The 20,844-nt window shown below is 42.4% G+C and overlaps 1 protein-coding gene and 2 long non-coding RNA genes across 3 annotated transcripts in view; 1 reads left to right on the top strand and 2 right to left on the bottom strand.

Annotated features, from left to right (window-relative positions):
• tsnare1 (T-SNARE Domain Containing 1) overlaps positions 1 to 20,844 on the bottom strand; it is a 426,977-nt gene that overhangs the window by 106,580 nt on the left and 299,553 nt on the right. The gene's annotated exons all lie outside the window — the stretch shown is intronic.
• On the top strand, positions 516 to 15,094 carry LOC117513735. The gene is made up of 3 exons (XR_004561696.1): positions 516 to 528; positions 1,114 to 1,116; positions 14,943 to 15,094. It is a non-coding gene; the product is annotated as an uncharacterized LOC117513735 (long non-coding RNA).
• LOC117513736 lies at positions 12,133 to 14,949 on the bottom strand. Its single transcript, XR_004561697.1, has 2 exons — positions 14,732 to 14,949; positions 12,133 to 12,297 (listed from the first exon to the last, which is right to left on the bottom strand). It is a non-coding gene; the product is annotated as an uncharacterized LOC117513736 (long non-coding RNA).

The raw sequence follows: 20,844 nt of genomic DNA, 5'->3' as shown, positions 1-20,844 counted from the left end.
ACCTGCTCATTGCACATTGGAAGTCACTGCCTGATGAACCCAACAGAACCACATCATCTGCAAAAAGCAGAGATGCAACTCTGAGGTCACCAAACTGGACACCCTCTGATCCTTGACTATGCCTTGAAATCCCATCCATGAATATCATGAACAGGATTGGTGACAAGGGACAGCCCTGGTGGAGTTCAACAGCCACCGGCAACAGGTCTGATGTAATGCCGAGAATGTGAAAACAGCAACAACTTTGGCCATATAGAGACCGGATCGCACATTACAGCGAATCCGGTACCCTATATTCCTGCAACACCCCTGACACAATACACAGAGGGATCTGCCATTCCAGTCTTCTGTAATATAATAATGTTGGTAAAATAGGAACACATAGTTAGATATGAACAAACTTGGGCTTGATTTGTATGTTCTTGAGGTTACTAAGGTGAAATATCATATGATAATCAATATTAAACTGTTACTTTTTCTATTTTAAAATATTTTATTCCACAATTTGGTACTGCATGGTGCAAAATTGTTCATATACAGTAGTGTTCAGAATAATAGTAGTGCTATGTGACTAAAAAGATTAATCCAGGTTTTGAGTATATTTGTTATTGTTACATGGGAAACAAGGTAACAATAGATTCAGTAGATTCTCACAAATCCAACAAGACCAAGCATTCATGATATGCACATTCTCAAGGCTATGAAATCAGTCTATTAGTGAGAAAAAGTAGAAAAGGGGGTGTTCACAATAATAGTAGTGTGGCATTCAGTCAGTGAGTTCATCAATTTTGTGGAACAAACAGGTGTGAATCAGGTGTCCCCTATTTAAGGATGAAGCCAGCACCTGTTGAACATGCTTTTCTCTTTGAAAGCCTGAGGGAAATGGGATGTTCAAGACATTGTTCAGAAGAACAGCGTAGTTTGATTAAAACGTTGATTGGTGAGGGGAAAACTTATACGCAAGTGCAAAAAATTATAGACTGTTCATCTACAATGATCTCCAATGCTTTAAAATTGACAAAAAAAAAAAAAAGACGTGTGGAAGAAAATGGAAAACAACCATCAAAATGGATAGAAGAATAACTAGAATGATCAGCTCCAGGATGATCAAAGACAGTCTGGAGTTACCTGTAAGTGCTGTGGCAGTTAGAAGACGCCTGTGTGAAGCTAATTTATTTGCAAGAATCCCCCGCAAAGTCCCTCTGTTAAATAAAAGACATGTGCAGAAGAGGTTACAATTTGCCAAAGAACACATCAACTGGCCTAAAGAGAAATGGAGGAATATTTTGTGGACTGATGAGAGTAAAATTGTTCTTTTTGGGTCCAAGGGCCGCAGACAGTTTGTGAGACGACCCCCAAACTCTGAATTCAAGCCACAGTTCACAGTGAAGACAGTGAAGCATGGTGGTGCAAGCATCATGATATGGGCATGTTTCTCCTACTATGGTGTTGGGCCTATATATCTCATATCAGGTATCATGGATCAGTTTGGATATGTCAAAATACTTGAAGAGGTCATGTTGCCTTATGCTGAAGAGGACATGCCCTTGAAATGGGTGTTTCAACAAGACAATGACGCCAAGCACACTAGTAAATGAGCAAAATCTTGGTTCCAAACCAACAAAATGAATGCCTGGCAGATGTGATGAAATCATGAAAAACTGTGGTTATACAACTAAATACTAGTTTAGTGATTCACAGGATTGCTAAAAAAGCAGTTTGAACATAATAGTTTTGAGTTTGTAGCATCAACAGCAGATGCTACTATTATTGTGAACAACCCCTTTTCTACTTTTTTTGCCCAATTTCATAGCCTTAAGAGTGTGCATATCATGAATGCTAGGTCTTGTTGGATTTGTGAGAATCTACCTAATCTACTGGTACCTTGTTTCCCATGTAACAATAAGAAATATACTCAAAACCTGGATTAATTTTTTTAGTCACATAGCACTACTATTATTCTGAACACTACTGTACTTGTCGAGTGTGTGCCAGTTCTTGTAGTTTTCCCTGCATAGTGTGTTGCAGTTTAGTGGTAGACACTGACACTGGTCCTCACTGGTAACCCAACTCTCACCTTTGGCTCCAAGAACTTGTCCAGGCATGGCAAAACTAGGTGATGGTAGCAGAGGTTACGTGTGTGAGGAAGTTTGTTTGACTCCTCAATTTTAAGTGCACATCAAGCAGTGGAGCAGCTTCTGGAGATGATGACTGGGTTACTGACACAAGATGTCCACATGTTGCTTAGTGAACATAATCAGAGTGGATGTCAGCACACTAACAGGGGACACCACTGTTAATACCACTGCTGTGCAAGTCAGCATGGGGTTCAACATCAGCAAGGCCACCCCTAGTTCACCAAATGTTGTCTATCCACCTACAGAATTTTTAGGCAGCAGTGCCTGAATTGACAGGGTGTGTCATCTTGGGAGACCTGAGCCAAGGATATCATGTTGGTTTCATATCTGGATGGTGTACAGATTGGATTAAGTACATTATTTTTCATTAAATGATATTGGATGCAACTAGTTTTATGCAGTATAATATAGTGGGCATCATATTGTTCACCGGGGGATAAAATGATAACTCCTCAACCCAGGTTCTGAGAATGGCTATACAACTGAAGACTGACCAGGCTCAATGTTGTCTCTGTCTGCAGAATAGGAACAAAAGATCTCAAGTTGCCCAGTGGCAACCCTAGAAGCAGGGGTGAAGACAGTGGTGTAGTCTACGTGGAACGCAGGTAGACGCCATCTACTCACCTAAAAAGACCCAGAATTTTCATCTACCCACTTCAAATTGTCCTGGGGAACATGACGGTGTAAATAAAAAGAGCGCTTATTGACTGTAATTGTATTTTCTCCCTTTAAAAGGCAGCCATCAGGCGTCCATCACTGCAGAGTGCACCGTATGTCCCACCCCCTGTTCGCTCTGCTAGCTAAGAGTTTTAATTGGCTCATAGATAGATGGGGGCAGGGCTACCAGCTAATCAGCGTGAAAGCCGCACACAAACAGCAAAAATGCTGGAGAAAGTATCAATGGTGATTTTTACCCGAAAAAATGAAAAGAAAACGGGCCTCGGTTTTAGGTTTTTTCAAAAACGTCCACCTGCTGCTTCAGGGCCGATTGATGAAGTTTGCACCCTGAGTGGAGGAGATAAACCTGGCGCTATCTGCATTGCTGGTAAGTGGGCTAGCCTACGACAGCTAGTTTTTTATTTGTTCACTAAGCTAATGGGCCTTTCACACTGAATACGTTAGACGTGTCAAATAACGGTCTAAAAAGCATTATTTTCAATGAGACGCGTTGCTTTTTAGATGCATCAGAAGTGTCGCGTCAAAAGCCGAGATAAACTGACGCTTCTGACGGGAGCGCGCATTGTCACTTGTTGGCAGGCTGATGCATCAAAGTTCAATCCAGTCCAACTTTCGATGTTCTGAGCCGTGACGTACCTTTGCGTTGTCCAATAGGAACGACACGTCAGGCCAAAACACGGAAGACTAGTGGCAGAAACATGGAAATATAGACTGGAATGGACGTCACGTGACTAGCGGTGTGCCGCACGGCGGCCATTACTAAGGGTGGAGAGAGCGCCTTGAGCCAGTTAAGAAATGAGGGGAAAAAGGCAGCCAGTGCTTCACCATCAACTGCACCAACTACAAAAACAAAATCTCCAATACTAAAATGTACTGTACAAGAGCCTTAATGTAATTATGTAAAACAAATGTCTATTTTAAAGTCGTTATGTCACAATTTAATACTGATATACTGAGACTATAACTCAACACCATAAGTTCTTTTCATGAAGCTGTGTTCACATGCATACAGATACGGAAACAAAAATGTTTAAATATATATATATATATATATATATATATATATATATATATATATATATATACACACACACACACACACACACACACACTTGCAATTGTTGTTTAATATGATATGAAAATTCAGTAAGGTATACCTTATATATTATATTCCAATTGTAAGGTGGAACTATGCTAGTATATAAAGGTATATCTAAATATCTAAAAAGGAAGAGTAAAGTAGGAGAGTAGAAAAGGGTAGAGCAGAGCCACTTAGGTGGCTGGTCTTGAGAACCAGGGATGGTGAATGGCTTTATATCTACTTGTAATAAAATGCTAGTAAAAATCAGATATATATGTTGTTGTCATTAAAAGACTAGCAGTAATATGACAGTGGAAAAAGCAGCAAGGTAAATGACCACAATGGCAAGGCATACTTCAGATTTATATTTTAATACATAAGGATTTTTTATCCGAGCTTTTAATCAGCTTGAATACAACTTACAAGGCTTCATTCATAAAAATCCATTGAGAATTATGACGATGGGAAAAAAAAACACAGTAAATTCCCCAAATTTCCACACTTTACATAAAACATTTTTTTGTACCCAGGCATGTATGGGTTCATTAGAAAGAGCAATTAAATGGCTTTAAAACAAGCCTACTTTTATTCAAATCTGTTAACAAATAGCGAGAATAGAGAGAGAAAAGCAGCACAGTTTATCATAATTTCCCCAAATTTCTGCATTTTACATAAAGTTTTTTTTTCCACTCACACATGCATAGGTTCATTGGAAAGAGCTTTCAAAGTGCTTTAAAACAAGCCTACATTTATTAAAATCCGTTAAGAAATAGCGATGCTAGTGCAAAAAAGCAGTCAGTTTATTATTGATGATCGGCACATCTCCACCCTTAGTAATGATGCCTTCCTGTCCTGAGCGACGCAAATAGATTGAGGTGCGCACGTCCATTCCAAGTCTATATTTCCATGGACAGAAACCACTGATCTGTACAAAACAAACATGTCACAGGACTCCTCATTTATGAGCAGTTTTCTGAAGAAAAATCCTGGGAAATGTTTTTTGTTGTTGTTTACCTCAGAATTTCTGATTACTGTTAAAAAAAAATTAGAACACTTGTAATTAAAATAGGTAAATAAATCAATAAATGGTTTAGAAACCTTTCATCTGTAAATTAAAACCACCTGTTATTTCAGATTAGATAATTTCTTGTTTAACATAAGGAACCTCGGACATTTATTTTTAGACAAAACATGAAAATTTGTACATTTTTTAAGTCTGGTAGATTATTTATATCTCATTTCTACCAGAAAAAACAGACACTGTAAATAAATACAAATGGTTATTATAAATGCAACAGGAAATAATTTAACAATGACTGCAGTGATTGTAAAGTAGAATTTCTGTGACATAAACCTCATGATGAATTTTTTAATGCTCATTTCAACTTGTAATTTCTTGTAATTAAAATATGTAATTGCCTTTAATGTTATCAGGACAGTCATTTCTAAAATATGAATTTGAGCACCATAAGTGGAGAACTTCTACTTTGACTTTGACTTCTTTTGACTTTGATTTGAGGACATTTTTAATGATCCATTCATTTATTGTTAAAATATAAAATGAAACAGCTTTTTAAAAAATAATAGAGTTTTGCCCGTAATCTACAGATATCTCTTGAGCTTGAGTCCCGTTGGCTGTTGGATAGTGTGGTTTTAAAATGACTGGAATTGGTAAGTGGCATACTCTCTGGTATTAGTTGCATGGCTGTCTTCATACTATACTTTTGTGCCACTGATTTGGCCTACAATGTTTTTGTCATGGGTTGAAAAGGTTTCTGCAAAGTAAAGCATCTACCATATTTTCATTGTTGTATGTGAATTTTCTGGGAGCGAGCTTCTGTCCTTCAGCCTAGCTACTGTTTTAATGGAACTTCACGTATACTAATACTAGCTTGTTTATACTGGGTAGGTTTCCTTATGGACCACAAAGCCTACAGGTTCCAGTCCCCCGCCTGGACCTGATGATGGACTATCAACTTCAACAGAGATTGTGGTAGGAGGCGTGAGGCGATGCAGCCAGTGCATACTCATGTAGACCGGTGTGTTCTGTTTTTGTTTATGCGTCTAAACTGTACAAACAACGTGGGGGCATGCGGATTATATGAAGGGTGAATCTTGCAGCTGCTGAATTTGGCAGTACAGGCTCATATCCTGTACTAAATAGAGGGAGGAAAAGTGAACTCTTGCAATATACTTAGTTGGGAGGCAATAATCTGCTCCTTATTGTTAAGAGAACTTTTCTTTCTTAATAACAAGGAGTCACAGTCACTTTTTTTTGAGTGACTGTGACTTAAAGTTGTCTGTTACTTGTAATTTACTGTTAATACACAGTAGCTTGCATATGATACTTTTGGCTGGATTTAAATATTGTTTATTCCTGGTTTATGACCTGATTAAATTTGTTAAATTAGGTTTTCAGATGCCAAAAAAATAAATGTATTTGATCTTTGTATTTTTTAATCACTCTTTTAGATTTGCTGTTGTATACTGTATTTTGCAATTGGTGCAAATTACTTACTCATATTCTGACACATTTATAGTGGCAAATAGAAATAGAGAGAGAATAGAAATGATCAGATGGAAAGTATTTGTTGTTATGGTGTTAAAAATGTTAATAACCGGAGGCGCATACGCACGGGGTTGATGACGGGCAAAAAACACACTCTACCCACTTCAAAAATGTAGACTACACCACTGGGTGAAGATAACTATTCAAAGCTAGCAGAAAGGTCACCATTAGCAAAACTTTAGTATTTGAGTGCATCTGAAAGTGACCTTGTTGTGGGAACAGGTCCACTGACAGTGTGAGGAATGCTGGATGACCTCTGCCTGTGGTACTAACGCCTGCCTGGACTTCTCTTCTTCCTTGTCTTATTGTGCTGTTTGATTTCCTGTTTTCTGTTTCTTCAGCTTTGTAAAACTTTGCAGAACCTTGCAATTGTTAGCATAGCCTAAGCAGCGGGTCACACCTTTGAGTCTGGTGTGCTTGAGGTTTCTTCATCAATATCATCAGAGGGAGTTTTTTCCCTTACCACTGTCACCTGTGTGCTTGTTCTATGGGTTGGTAAGGTTAGACCTTACTTATGTGAAGCACCTTGAGGCAGATTTGTTGTGATTTGGTGCTGTATAAAGAAAATACATACACAAAGAGCATTCAGGAAGAATGTGGACAGACCTTCCACAACACTTGAGGAAATGGGCAATCTATGAGGTCTGTCCAAAAAGTATCGTACCTTTTTATTTTTTTCAAAAACTATATGGATTTGAATCACGTGATTGCATCAGCCAAGCTTGAACCTTCGTGCGCATGCGTGAGTTTTTCCACGCCTGTCGGTTGCGTCATTCGCCTGTGGGCAGGCTTTGAGTGAGCACTGGTCCACCCCTCCCGTCGGATTTCTTTTGTCTGAGAACTTGCTGAGAGACTGCGGCTTTGCTCCATGAAATTTTTTTCAGAAACTGTTAGAGACAGGCAGTTGGAAACCATTCGATAGATTCAGTTGGATATTGGTGAAGATTCTGCCAGCGTCATGCGGATTATGGACTGTTAAAACCTTTTTAAAGACGGCCCACAGCGGCGGAGGGCGCACGGCGCGCCGAGCGGCCATTCGACAGGCTGGATCGACCAGATCAATTCTAAACTGAACGCTGTGTTGATCCGGGACATCATGTGACTACCACAGAAATGGCAAGAGAGCTGGACATATCACTTTTGCGGCACATTCCACTGTTACAGGAGATTTTGTAATGAAAGACGTGCGGAGGATTTCGCACGTTGGCACGAAGCAGCTCAGGACGCGCAGCAAAAAAAAAAAAAAAAAAACACCGTCTCGGAAGTCTCACAGGACATGTTGGGGCATGTCCAGCTGTTACACAATTTCTCGGATACTCACTCGACTGAAAGCCATCGAAAGTCGTCTGAATCTTTTGAATGGTTTCCAACACGGAGGTGTTTTTTTTTTTTTGCTGCGTGTCCTGAGCTGCTTCGTGCCGATGCGCGAAATCCTCCGCACGTCTTTCATTACAAAATCTCCTGTAACAATGGAATGAGCCACAAAAGTGATATGTCCAGCTCTGTTGCCATTTCTGTGGTAGTCACATGATGTCCTGGATCAACACAGCGTTCAGTTTAGAAATGATCTGGTCGATCCAGCCTGTCGAATGGCCGCTCGGCGCGCCGCGCGCCCTCCGCCGCTGTGGGCCGTCTTTGAAAAGGTTTTAACACTCCATAATCCGCGTGACGCCGACAGAATCTTCACCGATATCCAACTGAATCTATCGAATGGTTTCCAACTGCCTGTCTCTAACAGTTTCTGAAAAAAATTTCATGGAGTAAAGCGGCAGTCTCTCAGCAAGTTCTCAGACAAAAGAAATCCGACGAGGGGAGTGGACCAGTGCTCACTCACAGCCTGCCCACAGGCGAATGACGCAACCGACAGGCGTGGAAAAACTCACGCATGCGCACGAAGTTTCAAGCTTGGCTGATGTAATCACACGTGATTCAAATCCATATACTTTCTGAAAAAAATAAAAAGGTCCGTTACTTTTTGGACAGACCTCGTATTTGAGGAGGAGTCTGTAGATCTGCTTGCTTTGGATGCCAAAGATGTTTCAGACGCAACCCAAAGTGCGCTGTGGGGACACACCAAAGGAGAGGGAGAGACCAGTTTGAGACATTTATGTCAGGCCTCTCAAATGAAGATTATGCTTTCTACCAACCAAACAAGAGGGATATGATCTCCTTCAAACAGGCACAATTCCCAAGCAGCACGGTCAGTTCTTATCTAGACCTCTTTAAATAGTTGAGGAGGATCATCATCATTTGGAGAACCTGAGAGCTTCAAATGAGAGGAAGAAGTATATTACATGCATACCAGAGGTCCCAGATGATTGAAGTGCTTGAAAGGAATGTTACAACCACTGATTTAGAGCCAAATGAAGCCCAGGGCATCATCATTGATGGGTCACCAAAGATCAATGCTTTGCCACTTTGTACCACCAAGATCGTAGATGCCTATTTCAAAGATGACATCCAACCCAAGGTGGAATTCTGTGCAGTCATGTATGAGCAAATATACATCATGTTTGATGTATACAAGTTCAGCCATTAAATTAGATGCCATTCCACCATCCCAGGTAGCTCTAGAGGATCACAAAGTGGGCAACATATTAAGGAGGTGTAATCTGTTCCCAGGTCAACCTCTCCAAGTCCTCCACAGTGGGGCTGGGTGAAGTTTGATGAAGATGGCAACATGTGGGATATGCACTGGAAAGCTTGAACTGCAGTAGCCACCAGCTGCTGAGAGCTTACAAAATGTGCATGCAAAAGGTTTGCAGGGGAAAATGCAAATACTTCCTATGTGGATTTGAGTGCGCTCCCGTTTGAGTGTGCATATATCAGCACGAGTCAAGAGAGATGACTCATCATCATGACAAGCCCCAGATTGGATGGTCGATGTGGATATCACTGAAATGGCCCAGTCCCAGCATGCACTGTTTTTGAAAGACGCTGCACGTGGTTGCTGCGGGTAGTTTCTGCTGGTCAGTATCTTGCTCACTCTACTTCTTCTTTCTCCTATTCTTCTCTGTGTTGTTCATCGAGATTTTTTGAAGACTTCCACACTGATTTGGATCATTGTTCACCTGTTGGCTCGGTCCTTCGCTTCTTCTTCAAAGGTCTTCCGGTCGATGGATACGTTCTTGAGCTTGTGCTGAAAGATGTTTGTAGCATTTCTGCTGCCCTCCTCTGGACCGTTATCCCTTCCTCAGCTGGGAGTAGATTATCTGCTTGGGAAGTCAGTTGTCATCCATTCAAATGATGTGACCCACCCACTGAAGCTGGTTCTTGATGACACACTCGATGCTCTGGAGCTTGACTTGAGCTAGGATGCTGATGTTGGTACGGTAGTCTTCCCACCTTATATGGAGGTTACTTCTCAAGTAGAGTGTGCGGAATTGCTCAATGGTCTTCAGATGGTGGCAATGGGTGGTCCAAGTCTCAGATCTGTACAGTAGGGTAGGCATGACAATAGCTTTGTAGATGAAGATTTTCATCTAGGTCTATGTTGTTAAAAACATGGGTAAGAAGCCGACAGAAGACAGTTCCTGCACATTTATATCAGTGATGGCTCTCGTCATCGATGTCAGCATTTGAGGTCACATGGCTGCTGGCGTATAGAAAGTGCGAAACATTTTCCATGACCTGTCCATGCAGTTTCACAGCAGGAAGCTTTGGATTGATCATGTTGGGTGGAGGCTGATACAAGACCTGTGTCTTCTTCTTCAATTAGAAACATTCATTGAATTTTGACTTGAAATGCATATGTATACATGTATGAATGACGATACATGGAGTCAAATTTGACATATCACTGTGTGAATATATTTCAAAACAGCTAATAGTAGCCCAGATCTCATTTTTCAATATACAGCAACACTTAATTGATTAATTAAACTGATCACTTTTTTTTAGGGTGCAGGACTGGTAATGTAATATCATTGGTATTTTTCACAAAATAAACCCACTTAAAGTGTAGAAGGAGTGGCCAGAGAATGTTTTTACAGTGTTGTCTGGGTTCAGCATCAATTAAAATGTTGTAATCGAGTCCAAAAATCACCCAAATCCAACTGCTAGATCATTTTTATGCCTACAGCTATAATTCTGAGGATGGAAATGATGGCCATTTTTCAAGATGGAAATTCAAGTGGTCAACTCACCAAAATTGTCAAGCTACTTGTATAGATTATTTGTGCCAAAATGCATGCTTGTATCCACTTTTGAATGACTGTCTTCTGCCCCACGACAAAAAATTCTGCAAAAACTCTTCCCTTGCTGAGCTTTTCGATTTCTGTTTTCACTTCAAGCTGGTGTCTTTGGCACATACCGTGTGATAGTGAATAATACAGTGGTAATGTAGAAATATGAAGAAATCTGGGTCACTGCTGCAGTGCAAAATGAAGCCTGTTTGACACCCTGTCATCTTTGGAGCACCATCTGTTGCTCCTGATACCAGCTATTCTTTCTATGTTGAAGAGGTAAACCCTTCTTATTGCTGTCTTGAACACCAGCAGTGTCAGCAGCTCATTTTCATGGACAAATCATGAAACGCCATTAGTTTCGATATTAGGTCAAAGCTCCCGTCTTTTATGCTCGAGGCTACTCTTACACAGAAAGTGTGTACATGGTGTGTTAGTGGTGTGTAAGGGGAGATCGTGGGATGAGTGAAACCGGGTGTCGAGTGTGTTGAGTTGCACGTGTCAAAGGGGCTTTTGGTTCTTTTTGGGTGTCTTCCAGGCTTTGAGTGCATTCTACCTTTGTTTTAAATGTCACCTATTATTTGAGTTCAACTTTGGTTTAAGGGGACTGGTCTTGTGTTCCTTTCTTTGTTTTGCCCCCTCCTTCCACCCCCTTTTGTCTTGTACAGTGTTTGATTGTTACTTCCCTGTTTATTTCTGTTCCTTCCTTTCAATTCTGTACGTAGTCATCCTAAGCACCTGAGAACACAAGGTCTATCTCATGGACACAGAGGTTGATTATCCACTTGACAATGACAATGGTGATGAAGCACTCTATGAGTATCTCTGTAATACACAAGATGTATTCTTTCAAATTCAAGACTTGAATTAAAACTTCAGCAGCAGCACAGATGATATGTTTCAGAGCAAGATACTGGACACTTTAGGAAAACTAAATGATTCAGAATCTGAGTGAATTACATCTTTCCCTGACCTGTCCTGTATGATACAACTTTCTTCAAGACCATCCACCCTGGACACCATGGGATTTTCATTTGAATCTGACCTATATGTAATTGTTATGTCTTCATGACCTCACAACCTGCAGCCAAGCTGTTTGACAGTCTGATGTTACACCTTTCTCCACTTCATATCTACTCAACTCTGATTCATTCCTGTCTATTTAGTCATGCATTCAATGAGGCCTCATGGCAATACAGTGTGCCCTCCTGTAGTACTGTGTTCATGCCTCAGCCATCAGATCCTGCCCTAGAAGTCAGTGCCGTGACTCCTGATATGTCCACCACATCCAGATGTGGATGTAAATGGTAAAGGGACTGCTTTATATAGCGCTTTTCCAACTGCATCAGACATTCAAAGCGCTTTACAATAATGCCTCACATTCACCCTGATGTCAGGGTGCTGCCATACAAGGTGCTCACTACACACCAGGAGCAACTAGGGGATTAAAGACCTTGCCTAAGGGCCCTTAGTGATTTTCCAGTCAGACTGGGATTTGAACCAAGGGTCCTCTGGTCTCAAGCCCAGTGTTAAACCACTAGACCAGGGCTATTCAACTATATTTTTCTGGGGACCAAATTTGTCAGAATACTATGACCAGTGGGCCAGACATTCTCCTGACCTTTACTATTACTCTCAGATGTACAACTGAGACCAATGCTACTACATTTTTTTCCCATTTTGATTAACAGAACATCAAATAATATATGAATGAAGTCACTGAGTGTGGCGAAACTGCAGCAACCTGTCATTAAGATCACATGTGAAAATGTCTACTTTTTAAAATAAAAGTAGTCAGCTTTTCAACCGCATCAGCCACTGTTTTATCCCTCCCCTGAAGACTCAGATTAAGACCATTCAAATGATGCATGATATCACTTGTCCATGGTACTTTTCAACTCACCACTAAGCTGAGAGCAGAGGACACTCTGGTGAACGAGACAGTGGAAACACTGTAGTTTTGGTGCAACAGCAGACAGTCATGCAGACGTTTGAACCCTCCTGCCATCGAGGGAGCTCCACCTGTAACCAGCAGGTTAACACGCTCCAGGTCCGGTCCATTGTCTTTAAAAAAAAAAGCAATAATCTTTTGGAAAATTATTTCCCTTGTTGTTTGTCCTTCCAGTGGAATTAGGCCCAACAGATCCTCCTTGAAACAGTCACCGTTGAAAAACCACACATACAAGGTCTGTTAGAAAATTAACAGACCTTTTTATTTTTTGCAAAAACCATATGGATTTGAATCACGTGTGATTGCATCAGCCAAGCTTAAACCTTCGTGCGCATGCGTGAGTTTTTTCACGCCTGTTGGTTGCATCATTCACCTGTGAGCACGGTTTGTGGGAGGAGTGGTCCAGCCCCCTCGGCAAATTTTCATTGTCGGGAAAATGGCTGAGCGACTGCCGCTTTGCTGCATCAAAATTTTTTCAGAAACTGAGAGAGACAGCCAGGTGGAAACCATTCAGAAAATTCAGATGGCTTTCGGTGAAGATTCAATGGGCATCACAGAGATTAAGGAGCATTACAACTGGATTAAAGACGGCCCACAGTGGCTGTGGGCACGCCGTGCGGCCATCGACAGGCTGAAATCACCAGATCATTTCCAAAGTGAAGGCTGTGTTGATCTGGGACGTCGTCTGACTACCAGAGAAATAGCAAGAGAGGTGGACATAGCACTTTTTCGGCAAATTACACTGTTACATGAGATTTTGTAATGAAAGACGTGCAGCGGAATTCGCGAGTCAGGACGGAACAGTGTAATGGCGCAGAACAAAAACCACCTCCGTGTTGCAAGTCTCACAGGACATGCCCAGCTCTTCCACCATTCGGAAGATTCAGACGGCTTTGGGTGGCTTTTCAGTCGAGTGAGTATCCGAGAAATTGTCGAAGAGCTGAGCATGTCACAACATGTCCTGTGAGACCAACACGGAGGTGCTTTCGTTCCGTGGCGAATTCCTTCGCTCCTGTTTTCATGACAAAATCGTCTTTAACAGTGGAATGTGCCGGAAAAGTGCTGATGTCCACCTTTTCTGCCATTTCTCTGGTAGTTAGATGACGTCCCGGATCAACACAGCCTTCGCTTTGGAAATGATCCGGTCGTTTCAGCCTGTCGATGGCCGCTCGAAGCGTGGCGTGCCCTCAGCCGCTGTGGGCCATCTTTAATCCGGTTGTAATGCTCCTTAATCTCTGTGATGCCCATAAGATCTTCACCAAAAGCCATCTGAATTTTCCGAATGGTTTCCACCTGGCTGTCTCTCACAGTTTCTGGAAAAATTTGATGCATTTCTGCTCCAGCCGTTCAGACACTTTCCTCACAATGAAAATCCGACGAGGGGGGAGGACCAGTGCTCACTCAAAGCCTGCTCACAGGCAAATGACGCAACCGACAGGCGTGAAAAAACTCACGCATGCGCACGAAGGTTCAAACTTGGCTGATGCAATCACACGTGATTCAAATCCATAAGGTTATTGCAAAAAATAAAAAGGTCTGATACTTTTCTAACAGACCTCGTACAAAGAAAGTTGTGCTATATCGGAGCTGTCAGTTGACTCATCCAAAGCCAGCGACATGAATTCAGCTTTCTTCAACTGACTTAGAGTCTTGAAAATGTCTGTGGCTAAAACATCCAGTCGTCTTGCAGCTGTTGTATCTGACAGAGGGATTGACTTGATTACCTGCTGTTTTAGCTTGTCCACTACCACCTCGTCGACAGCAGCTAATATACATTCTTTCACTGTTTTGGAGTCAGTGAACAGCATTTTCTTTTTAGCAAGAACCTGCAACACGCAGGGATGCTGCCGTTGTCTTCTGTTGCAGAGTGCAGCTACGGGAGAAGGTTGCAGTGCTTCACTTGTAGTTCATATTAAGTCCTTTTATTTTTATTTGACGAGCATCAGAATCCGGTAGATATTCATTGTCAAAATGGGAGTGAGTCGTAATGAAGTGCCTCCGCACATTATATTCCTTACTCACTGCCCAACAGTCACAACACAGCAGGTACATTGGATTGCCTTTGGCATTTTCTACGTGCACATATTCATCAGTCCAGTCATCATTAAATCTTCTATTTTTGTTTTCAACTTTACATCTCTTCTCCTTTGAATGCGCCATGTTATCGTCTTCTTCGTTCAAATTTATTAGCAGTTTGCAAACCAATATGGTACATTGCCGCCACCAACTGTTCAAGTGCCCGCAATGCCCTCACGTGAGGTGGGTCTGTTTTGAAACAGTACTGATATGCCATAAAGGACTCAACGTGTCGCAAAGCGCCACAAAGTGTCATAAAATGCAGAAAATTGGCAAATGCACTTTGTTGCGGCTTTTGATTGTGTATTTATTATTATTTATGGGTAGCTGGGCCGTGGGCCAGTCCAAACTTATTAAAGGGCCAGTTCTGGCCCGCGGGCCACCAGTTGAATACTCCTGCACTAGACCATCACCTCCCCTGATGTAGTTAAACAGCACCCACAAGCCCATTCTCATTTCTGAGGCCTTGAATCATGTTTCTCTGTCCACATTCAGACACTGTCACATGTCTCATTAAGACTATATGAGGTCTGTCCAAAAAGTAACGGACCTTTTTATTTTTTTCAAAAACTATATGGATTTGAGTCATGTGCGCTTGCATCAGCCAAGCTTGAACCTTCGTGCACATGTGTGAGTTTTTTCACGCCTGTCAATTGTGTCATTCGCCTGTGGGCAGGCTTTGAGTGAGCACTGGTCCAGCCCCCTCGTCGGATTTTCATTGTCAGGGAAATGGCTGAGTGACTGCCGCTTTGCTCCATGAAAATATTTTCAGAAACTGTGTGAGACAGCCAGGTAGAAACCATTCAGAAAATTCAGATGGCTTTCGGTGAAGATTCTATCGGCGTCACACAGATTAAGGACCATTACAACCAGATTAAAGACGGCCCACACCGGCGGAGGGTGCGCCGCGCTCCGAGCGGCCATCGACAGGCTGAAACGACCAGATCATTTTCAAAGTGAAGGCTGTGTTGATCCGGGACATCGTGTGACTACCAGAGAAATCGCAGAAAATGTGGACATTAGCACTTTTGCGGCACTGTTACAGGAGATTTTGTAATGAAATACGTGCGGAGGAATTCGTGCGTCGGGACGGAGCCACTCATGGTGCACAACAAACATCTCCGTGTTGGAAACCATTCGGAAGATTCAGACGGCTTTCGGTGGCTTTTCAGTCGAGTGACTATCCGAGAAATTGTGTAACAGCTGGGCATGCCACACCATGTCCTATGAGACTTCCAACAATAAAGGCGATTCTGAAATACTCTTCAACCTATATTCAAGTGAATACATCACAAACACAAGATATTTAATGTTCAGACTGATAAACTTTATTGTTTTTGTGCAAATATTTGCTCATTTTGAAATAGATGCCTGCAACACGTTTCAAAATACCTGGGACAGTGGCATGTTTACCACTGTGTTGCATCATCTTTCCTACTAACACTCAAGAAGCATTTGGGAACTGAGGATACTAATTGTGAGTGTCATGATTGGGTATAAAAGGAGGATCCTCAAAAGGCTTAGCCACTCACAAGCAAAGATGGGGCAAGGATCACCACTTTGTGAACAACTGCGTGAAAAAAGTCCAACAGTTTAAGAACAATGTTTCTCAACCTTCAATTGCAAGGAATTTAGGGATTCCATCATCTACAGCCCATAATATAATTAGAAGATTCAGAGAATCTGGTAAACTTTCTACGCGCAAACGGCAAGGCCAAAAACCAACAATGAATGCCCGTGACCTTCGATCCCTCAGGCGGCACTGCATTAAAAACCGACATCATTATGTAAAGGATCTTGCTACGTGGGCTCAGGAACACTTCAGAAAACCACTGTCAGTTAACACAGTTTGTCGCTACATCTACAAGTGCAAGTTAAAACTCTACCATGCAAAGCTATACATCAACAACATCCAGAAACACCGCCGCCTTCTCTGGGCCCGATCTCATTTGAAATGGACAGATGCAAAGTAGAAAAGTGTGCTATGGTCTGATGAGTCCACATTTCAAACTGTTTTTGGAAATCATGGGCGTCGTGTCCTCCGGGCAAAAGAGGAAAAAGACCATCCAGATTGTTACCAGCACAAAGTTCAAAAGCCAGCATCTGTGGTGGTATGGGGGTGCGTTCATGCCTATGGCATGGGCAACTTACACATCTGTGATGGCTGCATCAATGGTGAAAGGTACATCCAGGTTTTGGAGCAACACATGCTGCCATCCAAGCAACGTCTTTTTCAGGGACATCCCTGCTAATTTCCCCAAGAGAATGCCAAGCCACATTCTGCACATGTTACAACAGCGTGGCTTCGTAGTAAAAGAGTGCAGGTACTAGAGTGGCCTGCCTGCAGTCCAGACCTGTTGCCCATTGAAAATGTGTGGCGCATTATGAAGCGCAAAATACGGCAACGGAAACCCCGGACTGTTGAACAACTGAAGTTGTACATTAAGCAAGACTGGGAAAGAATTCCATCTACAAAGCTTCAACAATTAGTGTTCTCAGTTCCAAAACACTTATTGAGTGTTGTTAGAAGGAAAGGTGATGTAACACAGTGGTAAACATACCACTGTCCCAGCTTTTTTGAAATGTGTTGCAGGTATCTATTTCAAAATGAGCAAAAATTTGCACAAAAACAAAACAAAAAAATCTCAGTTTGAACATTAATTATCTTGTCTTTGTGGTGTATTCAGTTGAATATAGGTTGAAGAGGATTTGCAAATCGTATTCTGTTTTTAATTTACATTTTACACAGCGTCCCAACTTCATTGGAATTGGGTTGTACTTCGGTGGCCTGGGTTTTACTAGACTCGGATTTAGCCTAAATCACAGAAAGTTATTTTTCTAAATAAAGTGTATTATTTAATTTCTGACCACCACACACACACACACACACACACACACACACATACATATATATATACACACACTCAACAAAAATATAAATGCAACACTTTTGGTTTTGCTCCCATTTTGTATGAGATGAACTCAAAGATCTAAAACTTTTTCCACATACACAATATCACCATTTCCCTCAAATATTGTTCACAAACCAGTCTAAATCTGTGATAGTGAGCACTTCTCTTTGCTGAGATAATCCATCCCACCTCACAGGTGTGCCATATCAAGATGCTGATTAGACACCATGATTAGTGCACAGGTGTGCCTTAGACTGTCCACAATAAAAGGCCACTCTGAAAGGTGCAGTTTTGTTTTATTGGGGGGGGGGGGGGGGGGGATACCAGTCAGTATCTGGTGTGACCACCATTTGCCTCATGCAGTGCAACACATCTCCTTCGCATAGAGTTGATCAGGTTGTCAATTGTGGCCTGTGGAATGTTGGTCCACTCCTCTTCAATGGCTGTGCGAAGTTGCTGGATATTGGCAGGAACTGGTACACGCTGTCGTATACGCCGGTCCAGAGCATCCCAAACATGCTCAATGGGTGACATGTCCGTTGAGTATGCCGGCCATGCAAGAACTGGGACATTTTCAGCTTCCAAGAATTGTGTACAGATCCTTGCAACATGGGGCCGTGCATTATCCTGCTGCAACATGAGGTGATGTTCTTGGATGTATGGCACAACAATGGGCCTCAGGATCTCATCACGGTATCTCTGTGCATTCAAAATGCCATCAATAAAATGCACCTGTGTTCTTCGTCCATAACAGACGCCTGCCCATACCATAACCCCACCGCCACCATGGGCCACTCGATCCACAACACTGACATCAGAAAACTGCTCACCCACACGACGCCACACACGCTGTCTGCCATCTGCCCTGAACAGTGTGAACCGGGATTCATCCATGAAGAGAACACCTCTCCAACGTGCCAAACGCCAGCGAATGTGAGCATTTGCCCACTCAAGTCGGTTACGACGACGAACTGGAGTCAGGTCGAGACCCCGATGAGGACGACGAGCATGCAGATGAGCTTCCCTGAGACGGTTTCTGACAGTTTGTGCAGAAATTCTTTGGTTATGCAAACTGATTGTTTCAGCAGCTGTCCAAGTGGCTGGTCTCAGACGATCTTGGAGGTGAACATGCTGGATGTGGAGGTCCTGGGCTGGTGTGGTTACACGTGGTCTGCGGTTGTGAGGCTGGTTGGATGTACTGCCAAATTCTCTGAAACGCCTTTGGAGACGGCTTATGGTAGAGAAATGAACATTCAATACATGAGCAACAGCTCTGGTTGACATTCCTGCTGTCAGCATGCCAATTGCACGCTCCCTCAAATCTTGCGACATCTGTGGCATTGTGCTGTGTGATGAAACTGCACCTTTCAGAGTGGCCTTTTATTGTGGACAGTCTAAGGCACACATGTGCACTAATCATGGTGTCTAATCAGCATCTTGATATGGCACACCTGTGAGGTGGGATGGATTATCTCAGCAAAGGAGAAGTGCTCACTATCACAGATTTAGATTGGTTTGTGAACAATATTTGAGGGAAATGGTGATATTGTGTATGTGGAAAAAGTTTTAGATCTTTGAGTTCATCTCATACGAAATGGGAGCAAAACCAAAAGTGTTGCGTTTATATTTTTGTTGAGTGTATATATATATATATATATATATAAAACCTCTGCCCCTTCTCCTGGCTGGTGGTAGTAACAATCAGCAATCTTGCTGTCTGGTCTCTTCAGCAATCTTTAAAAACATCAATAGTTGCTGAAGTACAACAGAGCAGGACAGTGGGTGCAATTTGCATCAGTTAGATGCACTGAATGTGCTGTTTGCATCCAGCAAACCATGTTGAAAGAAAATGGAAAGTAAAAAATATATGCAGCCAAGCCAGCACAGTGGGATGTAATGCATTTTAGAGAGACACAGTCATTTTAGAGTGGCCACATTGTCATCAGTGGTGAGTCTGGTAATTGGTGGCTACTCAACTAAAAACAAAATCAATAAAAAACACTATGAAACAGGGTGATGGAACTAAGAAAATCAGCATGCTGTTCTGGGATGAACTATACAATATGGGCCACTTTCACAGAAAGGTGTTTAAGCCTCATCCTCGACTAAAATATCATTTATCACACAACAAGTACACTGTCTAATTTGTGGATCAACACAGTACCAGACTGATTTAATGTACTTCAAAATTATACACTTTCAAAAATGAAATTAGTGTGAGTCCAGACTACCTGAAATGCATCAATGAACAACAACAAAGAACTTACCAGTTGATTGCTCACAAACACTGAGTGATGAATATTGTCAACTTAAGGACATCAGTTTTCAAGATTGGTTTCGACAGCCAAAATCCAATGTAGTGGAATTAATTTCACTTTTGCAGCCAGGGAGTTCATCCTTTATGGCCACTTCACACATAGTGCGAATTTGGTCAATTTGCGCAGAAAGTGCGCATGAAGCAGGAATCGTGTGCAAAACATGTAATTTCGTAGCTGCCTCCAATGCCTTGTACACCTGTTACCACAACTATTTGTGCACACCAGCGGCTGAAAGACAGAGTGTGCACTGTGCGAGCCCATCGAACCCTCTCGTGGCAGGTGTCGGCCAAACTGACACAAATAAACATCTAACATCACTCGCATGGCACATAGAAAATATGTGGCCATTTGTACTATCATCACGAAAACAATCTGCAGACAATCACTGTCAAGCTGGATGTGAAATTTGTCTAAGTGACCCACGACTGTGAAATTGCCGAGTGCACATGTGGCATGCCAGAGTGTCAGCTCCCTCCACAACACGTGTGTGTGTTTCACCCCCCCCCCCCCCCCCCCGCTGCACCCCACAAGACATCTGTGTGTGTGTGGTCCCCCCACAGGTGAAGCATCTCTCATCTGATCACAGAGTGATATCTTGGTCTGTGCGCTGACAGAACAGGGGGCGTGGCTGGCTGCCCAAAGCTGCTGAGGCATCTCCAGTCCTGGACATCACAGCTGCAGCATGCATCCCATATTTTGATGGACAAGCGCATGTGTGTGCTTGTGTGGAAATACATAAAAATATGTATCTCTTCTGCGATGGGAGGAGAAATGGGCCGTCAATCCATTTGGAGACACAGCAGGCGATCTGAATGTCATGTCTGACAGGACACGCGTGCCGGGCCATGAGGGCTGTGAGCGGCGTGCCGCACGACCAAGACAAACCAACAGTGTGACAAATACGCCACTTTCAGTCACGTATCAGCAGGAATACGCC

The sequence above is a fragment of the Thalassophryne amazonica genome, chromosome 7 (genome assembly GCF_902500255.1).
Source record: "Thalassophryne amazonica chromosome 7, fThaAma1.1, whole genome shotgun sequence".
Lineage (NCBI taxonomy): Eukaryota > Metazoa > Chordata > Actinopteri > Batrachoidiformes > Batrachoididae > Thalassophryne > Thalassophryne amazonica.
Note: the sequence above shows the minus strand (reverse complement) of the source record. Positions and strands in the feature narration are given on the sequence as shown.